This window comes from Ovis aries, chromosome 6 (assembly GCF_016772045.2).
Source record: "Ovis aries strain OAR_USU_Benz2616 breed Rambouillet chromosome 6, ARS-UI_Ramb_v3.0, whole genome shotgun sequence".
Lineage (NCBI taxonomy): Eukaryota > Metazoa > Chordata > Mammalia > Artiodactyla > Bovidae > Ovis > Ovis aries.
In genome coordinates, this window is record NC_056059.1 from 47,197,863 (window position 1) to 47,212,486 (window position 14,624).

Here is a 14,624-nt window from a genome sequence, read left to right on the forward strand (position 1 = left end):
GAAAATTTAATATAGGTTCACCCCATGTAAACCTAGGGCTTATATACTATGACTCAGTATACAGACATTTCTGCACCGGCATAGTCTAGATTTTGCTTCCCAGGTGGTGCTAGTGGTAAGAACCCGCCTGCCAATGCAGGAGACATGAGAAACTTAGGTTCCATCCCTGGGTCTGGAAAATCCCCTGGAGGAGGGCGTGGCAATACATTGCAGTATTCTTGCCTGGAGAATCCTAATGGACAGAGGAGTCTGGTGAGCTACAATCCATAGGGTCACAAAGAATCAGACATGACTGAAGTGACTTAGCACACAAGCATGCACAGTCTAGCGTCTGAAATATATCAAATAAAAATATTATTTTCTTGGGTCATTTGAAAATGATTTAAAATAACCTAGTTTGTAAACTCCCCAGGTGGATCAGTGGTAAAGAATCTGCCTGCAACTTAGGAGTTGATCCTTGAGTCAGGAAGATCCCCTGGAGGAGGAAATGGCAACCCGCTCTAATATTCTCACTAGTATTCTCATTCTCTAGTATTCTCTGGGAAACCCCATGGACAGGGGAGCCTGGCTGGCTACAGTCCATGGGGTCACAAAAGAATCAGATGTGACCTAGCGACTAAACAACAAAAACAATTCGTTAGCTAAAGCAACACTTTCCCAAATCCCTTTCGCACGTGTCTTAATTTCCAGCCCTCTCTAGATTCTTTTACTTCAACAAACTACTTTAGAACTCTTCCTGATATCTGTGCTCTTAGAATTTTTATCCATCTTGATCCATATTTTCTGACTTTCTTTCTGTTTCTGATTCAAGTAAGACTTCTATTTTCTTCTGTCTGGCCAGAATTTTTCCTTTGCTTTCAGTTAAAAGCAACTAGGTAGCAAAGAGATAAACTTCCTTGAAGTACAAAGGAGGTAAGATGATTGGAAGTGTTAACCAAAATGTCAGAAATGGATAACTGAATGAAATCAAAGGTTTTTATTTGGATTTGTGAGGACTGCAGCCCAGGAAACATAGATTCAATAAGCACTTAAACTGTGTTGCCCCAGACTTCAAAATGGGGGAAGCTGATGAAAGGCAGAAATGGCAAGATTATAGTTAGTTACATGAGTTGTTTATCAAGAATTACAGTTGGAGCTGAAAAGAAGAAATGGTGCTTATTAAGTAAGAATCCGTTGGAGTGGGACATGGTGGCATAGCTACAAGGGGAGACCTTGAGACACAAAGTTGCAGCTGGCATGTGTTTTAAAAACTGCTGGTATCCTTGGCTAGGTGCCATTCACAGAAAATTCAAGTACTCAGTGGTGCAGAGTTGCATTTGAGACCAGATTCTCAATGGCCTCCTGGTCTATTCTTGTATGCTGAACTTGGATGTTCCAGTTTAATTTCAATTTGTCATCAGAAGAGATGGGGAGATGAAGGGAGAGGGCAAGGGGCGTCTACACATTAGTTCTTCTGGTCCTTGGTGCCCCTGGATCACTGGGGAGCTCCCAGGACCTGGGACAATATCAGACAACTGCGGCTTCACCTCTCATTCTGGGTCAGATGGTCTCTCATTTATGCTTATCTGCCTGGCTTTTCTCCAGATTCTTTGTCATTCATCTGCCTGTATCTGAGTTCTTCACAACAGACCCCCTAAAAAGAGCAGCCTTTGTGTTTTTAATGATCTTTTAGAATGAATTGCTTTAATTAAGTGATTCCTAAGAGAGAGAATCTAATAGCCCAATTTGGTGCAGTCATTTACTTCTGGTCCAATAAACTGTAGTCAAAGGAGGCAGGGTCACATGGCAGGTGCATTAGGACATCATATAGCTAGAAAGCTTGGCAAGGTGGATGGTGGTGTGGGGAGAAATAAATAATGTGGTATTCCCAGTCCAGAGGATATATTTAAACTTCTTTAAAGTATTATAGTTATTTCAAACTCATTTCAGGCACCAGTACTTTGGACTTGGTACTAGGTCCTGATTATATACTAGTTGTCTTTGGACACAGACAACTAATTTACTTGGATTTGACTTAAAAGCCTGTTTGGAGATTTCCCCATCTCAGAAATCATTGAACTGATAATATTCTCCAAGATTATGAAAACTCTTTGTGACAGTTGCAGGGAATTCATCCTTGGACGGAATTTTTGGAGGGATAAGAAAGGGTTAGCGCAATTGGAGGAGAACATAAAACCAGGGGAAGCTTGAAGCCCCGAGTGGTGTGGAGAACTGACAGCTTGATTTTCCTTGATCTGGCAAACATTTCCTTAAGCCCAGTAGGAAAGCATAAACTGTATGCTAATTACAGTTTCTCAAACTATAATTATTGATCTTTGGAGCTAACCTTAACTTAGTTGGGCTCCTCTGGTGGCTCAGATGGTAAAGAACCTGCCTGCCAATGCAGGAGATGTGGGTTTGATCCCTGGCTTGGGAAGAGCCCCTGGAGAAGGGAATGGCAACCCACTCCAGTATTCTTGCCTGGAGAATCCCATGGGCAGAGGAGCCTGGTGGGCTACAGTCCCTGGGGTCACAAAGAGTCGGACACGACTGAGCGACTAATACATTCACTTTCACTTTCACTTAGTTATGATATGTGCGTTTATTCGCTCAGTTGTGTCCGACTCTTTACCATTGCACGCAGGTTATCCAGACCTGTACCTTTGGGGTTGGAGTAGAGGGGACAAAGAGTCCGTCCTTGACTTAACTTTAGTCTGATGCCTCTGAATGCTCTCCTCAACTAGGCCTTGACCTTTGGACTTACATGTCCATCTTTGTATCACCCAATTTTCGCAAAAATCATGCTAAATCCCTTTAGAGAGAATCCTCCACCCTCAGTGTTCAATCATCTGATAAGATCCCTCATCCTGTGGGTTCCCTCAGGTGGTACCTGATCATTTCAGTTTGCTTTCAGCAAGAATCCTATTGAATCTGTTTCACCAGAATCCCCCTTGTCTGTGATGTTTTCTTGTACTATTTTTTTTTCATCCACTGACACCCTACCCTGCTTTTGGGCTACAAATCTCTAGTTTTCCTTGTTATATTAAGGTTGAGGCTGGTTCTATATGTGGGTCTTATTCTGTTATTGCTATAGTTCCTGAATAAAATCTCTTCTTACTGCTTTAAGTACTGTCCAGCTATTTTTACTTTAACAGAGGATATTTTTTGGTTGTATCCAAAGCTCCCTCCATATTTAGGCAACTAGAACGGAGAATAAGCTTCTTGATAACCTCACAGTAATTTTCTATTCCTGGGAGACACTTCTTGATTGTTCAGCTTTCTCTTTCCTCTAGATTTTGATTGCTACACTGAATCTTATTGATCTGGGCCCAGTGACTTTTCAGTTGCAGGAAATAGAAACCACTGTGGCTACTTTTAGTAGAATGAGTTTTAGTATAAGAATCTAGTGCTTACACAATCTTTGGAAGGGCTATAGGTTTCAGACATGGGCTAGCCCCTGGAAATGACCTCCAGAACAAGCCTGTTAGGCTTGCTGTCAGGGAAACTGTTCACTTTGCCACCAATGTGGGGAATGAGGAGACTGCCCCTGGAACAGTGTCCCCAGGAACACATCACCTTGTCTGTGATTCAGGGTCAAATTCCTGGCTTTTTCTACCCCACTCACATGAGGCTAAGGGGTAGACCTCAAATGCTCCTACACATAGTAAATCCCAATATTTTTCATGACCATGTTTGCAGTGGCAAAAACCAAGGCAGAAGGAAGCCCTCTGCTTACCTTCTAAAATCTCATGACAAAATATCAGGGCAGTATTTAAGATTTAATGGAAACCTGTTTATATCCAAAATCTGTCTTCAAGGGAGTCTGGAAAATGTGGCTCTTAGCTGTCCACAGTTTAAGAAGGAAGCTGGAAAGGATGGTGAGTCAGTTCATCTACCAGAACCTGTCACCAGCCTATGTCAAACATCAGGATTATACTACCAGCTCTCATCTAGACTTCAGAATCCCAAAGGTGTGGCTTAAAAGTATGCTGTTTTTTCTACAAGTGGAAGTATTACATCCCATGAGATCCTGTTTGTTAGCTCTGGCATCTTGGGCCAGGGAAGGATCCCTAACCCAAGGCAGTAAATCAATTCACTAAATTAAATCTTTATTTTTGGGGGGAGGGGGGTTGATTTTGAACTAAGATGCATAGTAGGTGATTTAAGTAAAGAAGACCCAGTCTGAAAGATCAGAGGCTGATGTCCTCATTATGGGCAAAGCGGAGGGTGAGTAAACAAAGCAACTATGGAAGAGGAATAAAGAGAACAGAGAGCACATAAACAGAGATGGAGATAGGCCCCTGAGAAACAGAAGACTCAGTTTCTGAATTTACGATTTCCAGGAAGGCCCAGCTCTGTTTAATTTCCTGTCTTTGAATGCCCAAATGCCTATTGTATCTTTATAGGAAGGATAACTCTCCCCTTCCCCACTACTCTATTTTTCTAGAGCTAGTTTGAATTTCTGTTTCTCACAATAGAAAGTTGATTATAGTAAAATTCACAACTTTTAAATAATATTTATTTAAATGTTAGTATTGTGTTAGAGAAAAACTGTCCACATGTATTATTATCCTCAATTTTCCAGCTTCTTCTCTCTCTGCTCCCAACAAGAGGAAGATTACTGTTGGCCGAGAGAGTCAACAATATTAGGCCAGTCTACATTAGTGATCCATGTAGGGGCCACAGAAGATATGTGAGGGAGAAAGCTTTTGGCCATTCAAAAAAAAAAATTGCTGTTGGTTGAAGATGAAGGTGAGAGAGAGGTGTGGAGAAAAGGAGAGATTGTGATGGATTACAAGTGGGTTTGACATCCTTTTTAACTACTTTGGTAGTTGTCCTATTTTTCTTTGAGTAGAGTCTTCTGATTGGGTCCTGCAAAGACTGTGGACTTTAAAGTGCCACATCTGCAAAGATTACATGTTTTTACAGAGAAACTTCTGGTATATTTTGGCAACAGGTTGAAATATATATGTATATTCCAACAATATTGAAATGTTATATATTCATACCCTTGTGTATATGCATATCTCCGAGAATAAAAATATTTGGAAAGTCCTCCTACCCCTCCCCTTCATTCATAGAACATTGAGTTCACATTGCTTTGGGGACAGGTTGTGGGGAGGATTTGTCTAGAAGGTGTTATATGGTCTGTCTACAATGAGGTGGCCTGTTCTGCAAGAGATGCCTGGTTCAAATGACTAAACTGGTTTTGGCCATAAACATGATTAAGTTCCATAATAATCATGAAAACAAAATTTTCAAGAGTATTTAATTGTGGTTTGGATAGGTATAAACGTTAGTGAGTGGAACAGATGAGCATATCCTTTTAAGATAAATGCTTGTATGGACAATGAACAAGTACATCTAAAAGCTATTTCACGGGGAATTTTTTTCACTGACTCATTGGCTGGTTTTATCTACATGCAGAAAAGTACTTTAACCCTGCACCCTACAAATAGTCACTTGGAATGGTTCAATGTCCTTTGCTTGGCAGAAAGACAAGACATCTCTGTGTATTCTGTGTAGAGCACACTGTATTATAAAAATTGCAAACCCTTTTTTGTTTTCAGGGCAAATAACATACTTAGGGAGCTTCCCAGGTGGTGCTACTGGTAAAGAACCCACCTGCCAATGCAGGGAATGTAAGAGAGACGGGATTGATCCAGGGTGGGGAAGATCCCCTGGAGGAGGAAATGGCAACCCACTCCAGTATTCTTGCCTGGAGAATCCCACGGACAGAGGAGCCTGGTGGGCTAAAGTCCATGGGGTCTTGCAAAGAGTCAGACATGACTGAAGTGACTTAGCACACACACACACACCATACTTAGGGCCCACGGTAGTACAAATTACAAAGTAACATCTGAGTTTCTGCAAGGCTAAAGGTATTGTAAACTCCCTGCTTGAAGATGTGGCCTTTCCCAAACTTAGATGCTGTTGGGTTTAGTTCAAGAACCAGGAAAGATCAGTATTTGTAAATAATCCTTTTTAGGGATAGTTAGTTCTTTTGAAATGGCAATGGAAGCACCAGAGCAAAGTGTTTATTTTTAATTATTATTATCTAACATAAAGAATGTTCCTGGGGAAGAGCCCATGCCAGGCATCTGGATCCACCCTGTGTAACACCTTGCTTCTAGTGAGATTTGTATCTGGTGTGGTGGATTACAAGTGGCTTTGAAATATTTTTTCTTTCCCTGCACTATGAGGCATGTGAGACCTCAGTTCCCTGACCAGGGTTTGAACTCATGCCCTGTTGAGTGGAAGTGTATAGTCTTAACCACTGAGCTGCCACAAAAGTCTGTGAGCTACTTTTTAATCACTTTATTAGTTGTGCTGTTTTTTTTATTGGATAGGGTGTTATAATTGAACTATACAAGTCCCCAGGTTTATAATGGCCAAATCTACAAACACTTTGGCTCAGTTCAATTCAATTCAGTCGCTCAGTTGTGTCCGACTCTTTCCAACCCCATGAATCGCAGCACTCCAAGTCTCCATCACCACTCAGACTCACGTCCATCGAGTCAGTGATGCCATCCAGCCATCTCATCCTCTGTCGTCCCCTTCTCCTCCTGCCCCCAATCCCTCCCAGCATCAGAGTCTTTTCCAGTGAGTCAACTCTTCGCATGAGGTGGCCAAAGTACTGGAGTTTCAGCTTTAGCATCAGTCCTTCCAATGAACGCCCAGGACTGATCTCCTTTAGAATGGACTAGGTTGGATCTCCTTGCAGTCCAAGGGACTCTCAAGAGTCTTCTCCAACACCACAGTTCAAAAGCATCAATTCTTTGGTGCTCAGCTTTCTTCACAGTCCAACTCTCACATCCATACATGACCACTGGAAAAACCATAGCTTTGACTAGATGGACCTTTGTTGGCAAAGTAATGTCTCTGCTTTTGAATATGCTATCTAGGTAGGTCATAACTTTTCTTCCAAGGAGTAAGCATCTTTTAATTTCATGGCTGCAGTCACCATCTGCAGTGATTTTGGAGCCCCCCAAAATAAAGTCTGACACTGTTTCCACCATTTCCCCATCTATTTCCCATGAAGTGATGGGACCAGATGCCATGATCTTCGTCTTCTGAATGTTGAGCTTTAACCCAACTTTTTCACTCTCCTCTTTCACTTTCATCAAGAGGCTTTTTAGTTCCTCTTCTGGCTACCTGATGTGAAAAGCCAACTGATTGGAAAAGACCCTGATGCTGGGAAAGATTGAGGGCAGGAGAAGGGGGTGACAGAGGATGAGATGGTTGTATGGCATCACTGAATCAATGGACATGAGTTTGAGCAAACTCCAGGACATAGTGAAGGATAGGGGTGTGCTGCAGCCTGGTGTGCTGCAGTCCATGGGGTTGCAAAGAGTCAGTCATGACTTAGCGACTGAAGAACAACAACAAAGACTGTGGTGGTTCCATTGTTTTTTCCCTTTTTTAATTAGCTAAGTTCCTGCCCTGGTGGCTCAGAGGTTAAAGCGTCTACCTGTGATGCAGCAGACCCAGGTTTGACCCCTGCGTTGGGAAGATCCCCTGGAGAAGGAAATGGCAACCCACTCCAGTATTCTTGGCTGGAGAATCCCATGGAGGGAGGAGCCTGGTGGGCTACAATCCAGCAGGTTGCAGAGTCAGACATGACTGAGATACTTCACTTTCACTTTGGCAGAGAACAAAAGAGGTCTCAACTGGTACTTTAAAGATGATTTAATGAAAAATTATTTATAAGTGTGTGGGCAGGGTTCAGGGCCTCAATTAAAAGGACTGAAGTATCTCAGAACCAATGAGGAGAGAATCTCAAAGTCCAGGCTGAAGTTCCCAAAGCCTGGACTAGCTGAAATGCATATTCTGGGCTGGCCCACATGTCATCAAGCCTGGAGTCCAAAACAACTTAAAGAGCAGTGCTATCAGCAGAAGCTGAGCCAGGCAGAGAGTCCAAACCCACGAGATAATCTGAAAGAGTCAGAAGAAAGTGGATAACAAGGTACACTATTAGGAACAGAATGTGGATATTTTACTTCTGTCAAAGGTTGAGAGTAGTGCTGGGGAGATTTTCTTAGTCTTTGTAGAATAAAAGAGTCAATATGGTTGAGATGCCTACCTTCTGTCCCGTTGTTAGTGAGAAAATCAAGCGGGTTAAGACCTGAAGTAACTGAAGCTGACCGAGCCTTATTGTCAATGATTCGGTGGAGGGCTATGTCTCATGTCTTCCTTTGCCGTGTACTGATGGTGTCACATAACCCTATAATAATTTTTTCTGGATCCATTTTTTATTTCCTGATTCATTTAAATTAAAGATAATTTAGTTTTTAGTCTCTCATTTTGCATGAATGTAGATTAAGAAAGTTACTTTTTGCTCCCACAGTGTTTGGCTACCTCATCTAAGGGCTTGGGGATCGGGAGGTAGAAGGAAGTGACATGAATTAATGTCACTCTTGTGTCAAGAAACCCTTGAGTCATGGAATTTGACCACATTTAAGTCCATTTCTTTCTTCAACCACACTGTCGTGTAGGCAGGGTGGCTCTTCTTTACCTTTCAGCTATACCTTCTGGAACAGGTGGCCACCAGTGTAACCAGTCCCAGAGAGACATGGGGTATCCTGTGAGAGTTTCTTTTACAAAATTTTATCCTTAAATGTACAATAGGTTCCAAGACAATACTTCATTCTAGCTATAGGTGGCAACAGATATTATGGCAGGGAACACAGATGTTCAAACAGGAATGGAACTAAGGGTCATCATTGCCTCAGGCACAAGGAACAGCTTACTTTTTGCCAGATTTCCTAATGCCGCCTGTAGCCAAGTGGCTTTTTCCTATGGCCTTTGCTTTTAGCTCTTCGAGTTTCTTCTGCTTCTACTTCTGTTTCTGACTGAATGCCTTTGCTTCCTTGTCCAGCTCCTTGGCTTGCTTCTTGGGCTGCTTCTTGCCACCTTCGAGGCCTAATATGACACCTGCCTGAGATGTTTATAACTGTGAGGATTATAGCCATTTCGCTGGCTGGAAATCAGTCAGATAGCTTCAACCCAAAGGAAATTAGAAAGTATAATTTTTCTGGATGTTCTGGAAGAGGAAACAATAGGTCACTAACTGTAATCATGGAAAGGCTTTCCTGTTGGCTCAGCAATAAAGAATCTGCCTGTAATGCAGGAGATGTAGATTCTATCCCTGAGTCAGGAAGAGCCCCTGGAGAAGGGCATGGCAACCCACTCCAGTATTCTCACCTGGAGAACCCTATGGACTGAGGAGCTTGGAGGGCTATGGACCACAGGGTTGCAAAGAGTTTGACATGACGGAAGTGACTGAGCATGCACACATAATCATGGAAATACTCAGGAATCTGGGAAAAAACTCAGGAAGAAGATGTCCTTCTTAGACAGCTAGTGTATAGCTTTGATATGTTTCTATAAGTCCTAATCCACTGATGGGGATCCTTTTGAAGTCGAGGGTTAAAGAGCAGAAAGTAGCTGTAGAAATAATTTGGGTTTAATATAATAAAAGGTACCAACGAATTGATGTTTTTGAACTGTGGTGTTGGAAAAGACTCTTGAGAGTTCCTTGGACTGCATCTCCATGGGGTCGCAGAGTTAGACACGACTGAGCAACTGAACTGAACTGAACTGAAGTAGAACCATGATGCTAAGTACTGAGAAAGAGGAAATGGATTAAGAACAACTATATTGCTGAGAATCTACAGTATTGGGAAACTGATCGGTAGACAAAAGAGAGGGGCAAATGAAAAATTATTCTCAAGAATGCCTAAATGCATAGACATAAAAATGGTGATTTCTACATCAATGGTAGGGAAATGAGAGAGCTGGATTTATTGGAATCCAAGATGATAAAAGGGGGTTTTGATATCTTGGTTTGAATTCCAAGCAGAACAGTCCTGGGGTTGCTTGAAGAAGTGTCTGAGAGCCAAATCCATGGTAACTTAAACCATGGAAGCAAGTGAATACTTAGAAGCAGATGAAGGCATAACTACACATAGAGAAAGCAAGATTCTAGAACCAAGTTTTGAAGAATATTCTCAGGCAATGCAAAATCACATATAGCGTGTCATATGCTCTTATAATAGAATCCAAAGCAAGATAAGAATGATTTCAGTAAATTAGATTTAAAAATTAATTTATTTTTTGCTGTTTTCAGTTCAGTTCAGTTCAGTTCCGTTCATTTCAGGCGCTCAGTCCTGTCCAACTCTTTGCAACCCCATGAATCGCAACACACCAGGCTGCCCTGTACATCACCAACTCCCGGAGTTCACTCAGACTCACGTCCATCGAGTCTGTGATGCCATCCAGCCATCTCATCCTCTGTTGTCCCCTTCTCTTCCTGCCCCCAGTCCCTTCCAACATCAAAGTCCTTTCCAATGAGTCAACTCTTCGCATGAGGTGGCCAAAGTACTGGAGTTTCAGCTTTAGCATCAGTCCTTCCAATGAACACCCAGGAATGATCTTCAGAATGGACTGATTGGATCTCCTTGCAGTCCAAGGGACTCTCAAGAGTCTTCTCCAACATCACAGTTCAAAAGCATCAATTCTTTGGCAATCAGCTTTCTTCACAGTCCAACTCTCACATCCATACATGACCACTGGAAAAACCATAGCCTTGACTAGATGGACCTTTGTTGGCAAAGTAATGTCTCTGCTTTTCAAAAGGTATCTAGGTTGGTCATAACTTTCCTTCCAAGGAGTAGATGTCTTTTAATTTCATGGCTGCAGTCACCATCTGCAGTGATTTTGGAGCCCCCCAAAATAAAGTCTGACACTGTTTCCACTGTTTCCCCATCTATTTTTCATGAAGTGTTGGGACCAGATGCCATGATCTTCGTTTTCTGAATGTTGAGCTTTAAGCCAACTTTTTCACTCTCCTCTTTCACTTTCATCATGAGGCTTTTTAGTTCCTCTTCACTTTCTGCCATAAGGGTGTTGTCATCTGCATATCTGAGGTTATTGATATTTCTCCTGGCAATCTTGATTCCAGTTTGTGTTTCTTCCAGCCCAGCATTTCTCATGATATACTCTGCATAGAAGTTAAATAAGCAAGGTGACAGTGTACAGCCTTGACGTATTCCTTTTCCTATTTGGAACCAGTCTGTTGTTCCATGGTGAAGGTGAAGGTGAAGTTGCTCAGTCGTGTCGGACCCTTTGCGACCCCATGTATTGTAGTCTACCAGGATACTCTGTCCATGGTATTTTCCAGGCAAGAATACTGGAGTGAGTTGCCATTTCCTTCTCCAGGAGATCTTCCCAACCCAGGGACTGAACCTGGGTCTCCTGCATTGTAAGCAGACACTTTACCATCTGAACCACCAGGGAAGTCTGTTGTTCCATGTCCAGTTCTAACTGTTGCTTCCTGACCTGCATATACGTTTCTCAAGAGGCAGGTCAGATGGTCTGGTATTCCCATCTCTTTCAGAATTTTCCACAGTTTATTGTGATCCACACAGTCAATGGCTTTGGCATAGTCAATAAAGCAGAAATAGATGTTTTCTGGAACTCTCTTGCTTTTTTGATGATCCAGCAGATGTTGGCAATTTGATCTCTGGTTCCTCTGCCTTTTCTAAAATTAGCTTGAACATCTGGAAGTTCACAGTTCACGTATTGCTGAAGCCTGACTTGGAGAATTTCGAGCATGACTTTACCAGCATGTGAGATGAGTGCAATTGTGTGGTAGTTTGAGCATTCTTTGGCACTGCCTTTCTTTGCTGTTTTAATCATTCCTTTTTATTGATACATTAAAAAAAATATTTGGGATACATGATACCTGTTCATTTTTCAGAGCAAAGCAGCTGTCATTTAATTCTATATATTCTATAAAGTAAAACAATGATTTGCTTATTCTTTTTCCCTAGGGCAAATGATTATTTTTAGAGCCTTAATCTGTAACCTATGCCTTTGTCTGTGTATCTATATAGAACAATAGCTATCTAATCCTATAGTATTAAAGGAATTATTTTTAACTTTCTCAGAGTTACATGGCTCCCTTCTCTCTAGCCAGTTTTTAAAATAACCATTTTATTGAAAATAATTGGATGAGTTATGACAATGAACCAGGTCTGTGAAATGTATTTTCTGCCTTGAGTTGTTCATTTGCTTGCATGACTCTAACATGTCTTGAAGGCAGATTAACAGCAATTAACAACCCCAGAAGAAAAGTAAAATAATTAATAATGAATTTTAACAGATGGCACAGTAGCTAAAATGTGTGTGGTAGGAAGCAGAAGAGACTAGTACTCGGAGGAGATAATTCTGAGGCATTTTATTTTTCTTGGTATGTTGCATAACCGAAAGACTCTTTCATGATGGACTTTGAAGAAATCCTCTTAGTTTAAAACCCTCGATAGGAATGCACAAGTGGCCTTCTTTAACTGCAGACTCTGAACTATCTCTTGGTTTTTCTATAGGAAAATATCAGTAAGGATTAAAAAAAAAGAAGATTAGAAAAAAGTATTTTCTGAAACAAGTTGTTTTAAGAGAATGTGGAGAAACTGGTTTCAGACTGAGGAAGACCAATCTCTTATCACTTTCACAAACTTAAAAAGTTTCCCGAGGTACCAGGAGCCTGAGCAGAATGACTGTAGTTTTGCTTATCACTCATTGTTCGGTAATGAAAGTAGATGTGTTCGAATGTGTTGTGATAATTAGCAGCTGGAGATTTTCCCTGGGAGCTTGTCTGGTGTGTGTGTGTAAAGAGATGAAAAGACCCTTGGATTTAGGCGTCATTATTGAATTAAAAGTTATAAAAGATAAGATACTTTGCCTTCAGGTAGAGACAATCTAGTCTCTTCTTTTGATTGCTTATATACCCCAAATATAACAGAGAACAATGAATGTGGGTGGAAACACAGAATGCAAAATGCCCAGAGCATTATTTTGTGATTGCTTTTTTATTCAACAAATATTCATCCAAGCCAAAGGTGAGGAGGGGCTGAAATGCAGCCACCATTCCGCTTGACACACTGCGCCCTCTAACAACTTCACCCACCTAGGGCGAAGTTGCATCTGTCCTAAAGAAGTTTGTTCTACTTTCCATAGAGAATCTCTCCATGCACCAAGCCAACTGTCCGTGCAGAAACATCTGCTTAAATAAGGTACTTTTTTCTTTTATTTTTGAACAAAGGTTACTTAATAATGCCATTGGCAGCCACATGGATGGACCTGGAGATTATCACGCTAAGTAAAGTAAGACAGTGAAAGACAAATGTCATGTTATATCACTTATGAAATCTGAAAAAATGATACAAATGAACCTCTCTACAAAACAGAAAAAAACTCACAGGCATAGAAAACAAACTATGATTATCAAATGGGAAAGAGAATGGTGGAGGGGCATGTATTAATTAAGAGTCTGGGATTAACTGATACACACGACTATAAGTAAAATAGATAAAAATACAAGGACCAACTCTATGGCACAGGGAAATATATTTAAACCTTATAACGATAAGATTTTCTGTAATTTTAAAACTATAATTTTTAAAAATAATTTTTAAATCTTTTAATTATTTAAATCTTATAATATTTAAATCTTAAAACTTTTGATGGAAAAGAATCTGAAAAAGAAGGTGTGTGTATATATATATGTATATATATGAATATGAATTACTTTGCTGTAAACCTAAAACTAATAAAACATTGCAAAAAAAAAAAAAGGCAAATACTCAACAAATCTGGAGTGTGATTCCAGCTCTCATTCTGAAAGGCCAAAACTGAACACGGGTTCTTGTTTATAGACCCTGAAAGCAAAAAGAATTGAAAACATTTTGTATAAACTGATTCTAAGAGTGTGTTTTGTAATATCTCCCAGTGAGTAAAAGGGGACAGAGTACCTGTATATTGGCGCTCAGGTTTAAACAGTTTAGATTTCTTACTTCTTTTTTCATTTCTTTCTTTTTGTCCCTGAACACATCTGGGGAGTTAATAGAGAAATCCTTTAGTCTTCTCTGAATGTGACAGACTTTGTGTCTCGGTTGATTAGAAAGTCAAGCTGTGCTAATGATGGGGGCAACCTTGTCAGGGCTGATTGGTGTACAGGTCTCTAGAGGTTAGTACATGTCTCAGGATAAGGACCTGTTCACCTCTATGGAAGATGATTCTAACTCATCTCTGAGGAAAGGAGAATGAAAGTTCCAGGCAGAGCAAGGAGGCTACCTGGGTCAAGGGAATACATGCAGAGGGGGAACCAGGGCTTTGGATTTCATGTCTGTTGCTGAGAGAACTGGCATCTGATTTCAGAAGTACCTAAAGGATCAGAGATTAAAACAAACAAAAAATACAGAAAGCTGCATGTGCCTTGACATTTTATATTACACTTAGAAAATTTAGGAAGGCTTTGGTGAGCATCTCAAAACATCTGTATTATTATTTACAGATCAGGAAACTGATGATAAATTTAGCGTTTGGGCTAGAACCTAGATCTACTGGCAGATTTTACCTCACAATGTAGAATTAGGGTTAAAGGAAGGGGAACATTCAATAAAATGTTTCTGCATACACCGCCTCTGATTAAAATCGGCAATTAGGCTCAAACTAAAACCAATGGAAGAAAAATAAACAATTCAGCATTTGAAAACCTTATATGTGGGAGTTCAAATGATAACAAGATCTCTAGAGAACAAGAGGCCATAGAAAAACAAGAAATGAGCGGTTATCTGAACTTCTTA

At 40.7% G+C, this 14,624-nt stretch overlaps 1 pseudogene; it reads right to left on the reverse strand.

Annotated features, from left to right (window-relative positions):
* Positions 1-8,570: 8,570 nt before the first annotated feature.
* The window catches only part of LOC114115228 (translation machinery-associated protein 7-like), a 72,424-nt pseudogene continuing 66,370 nt past the window's right edge, over positions 8,571-14,624 (reverse strand).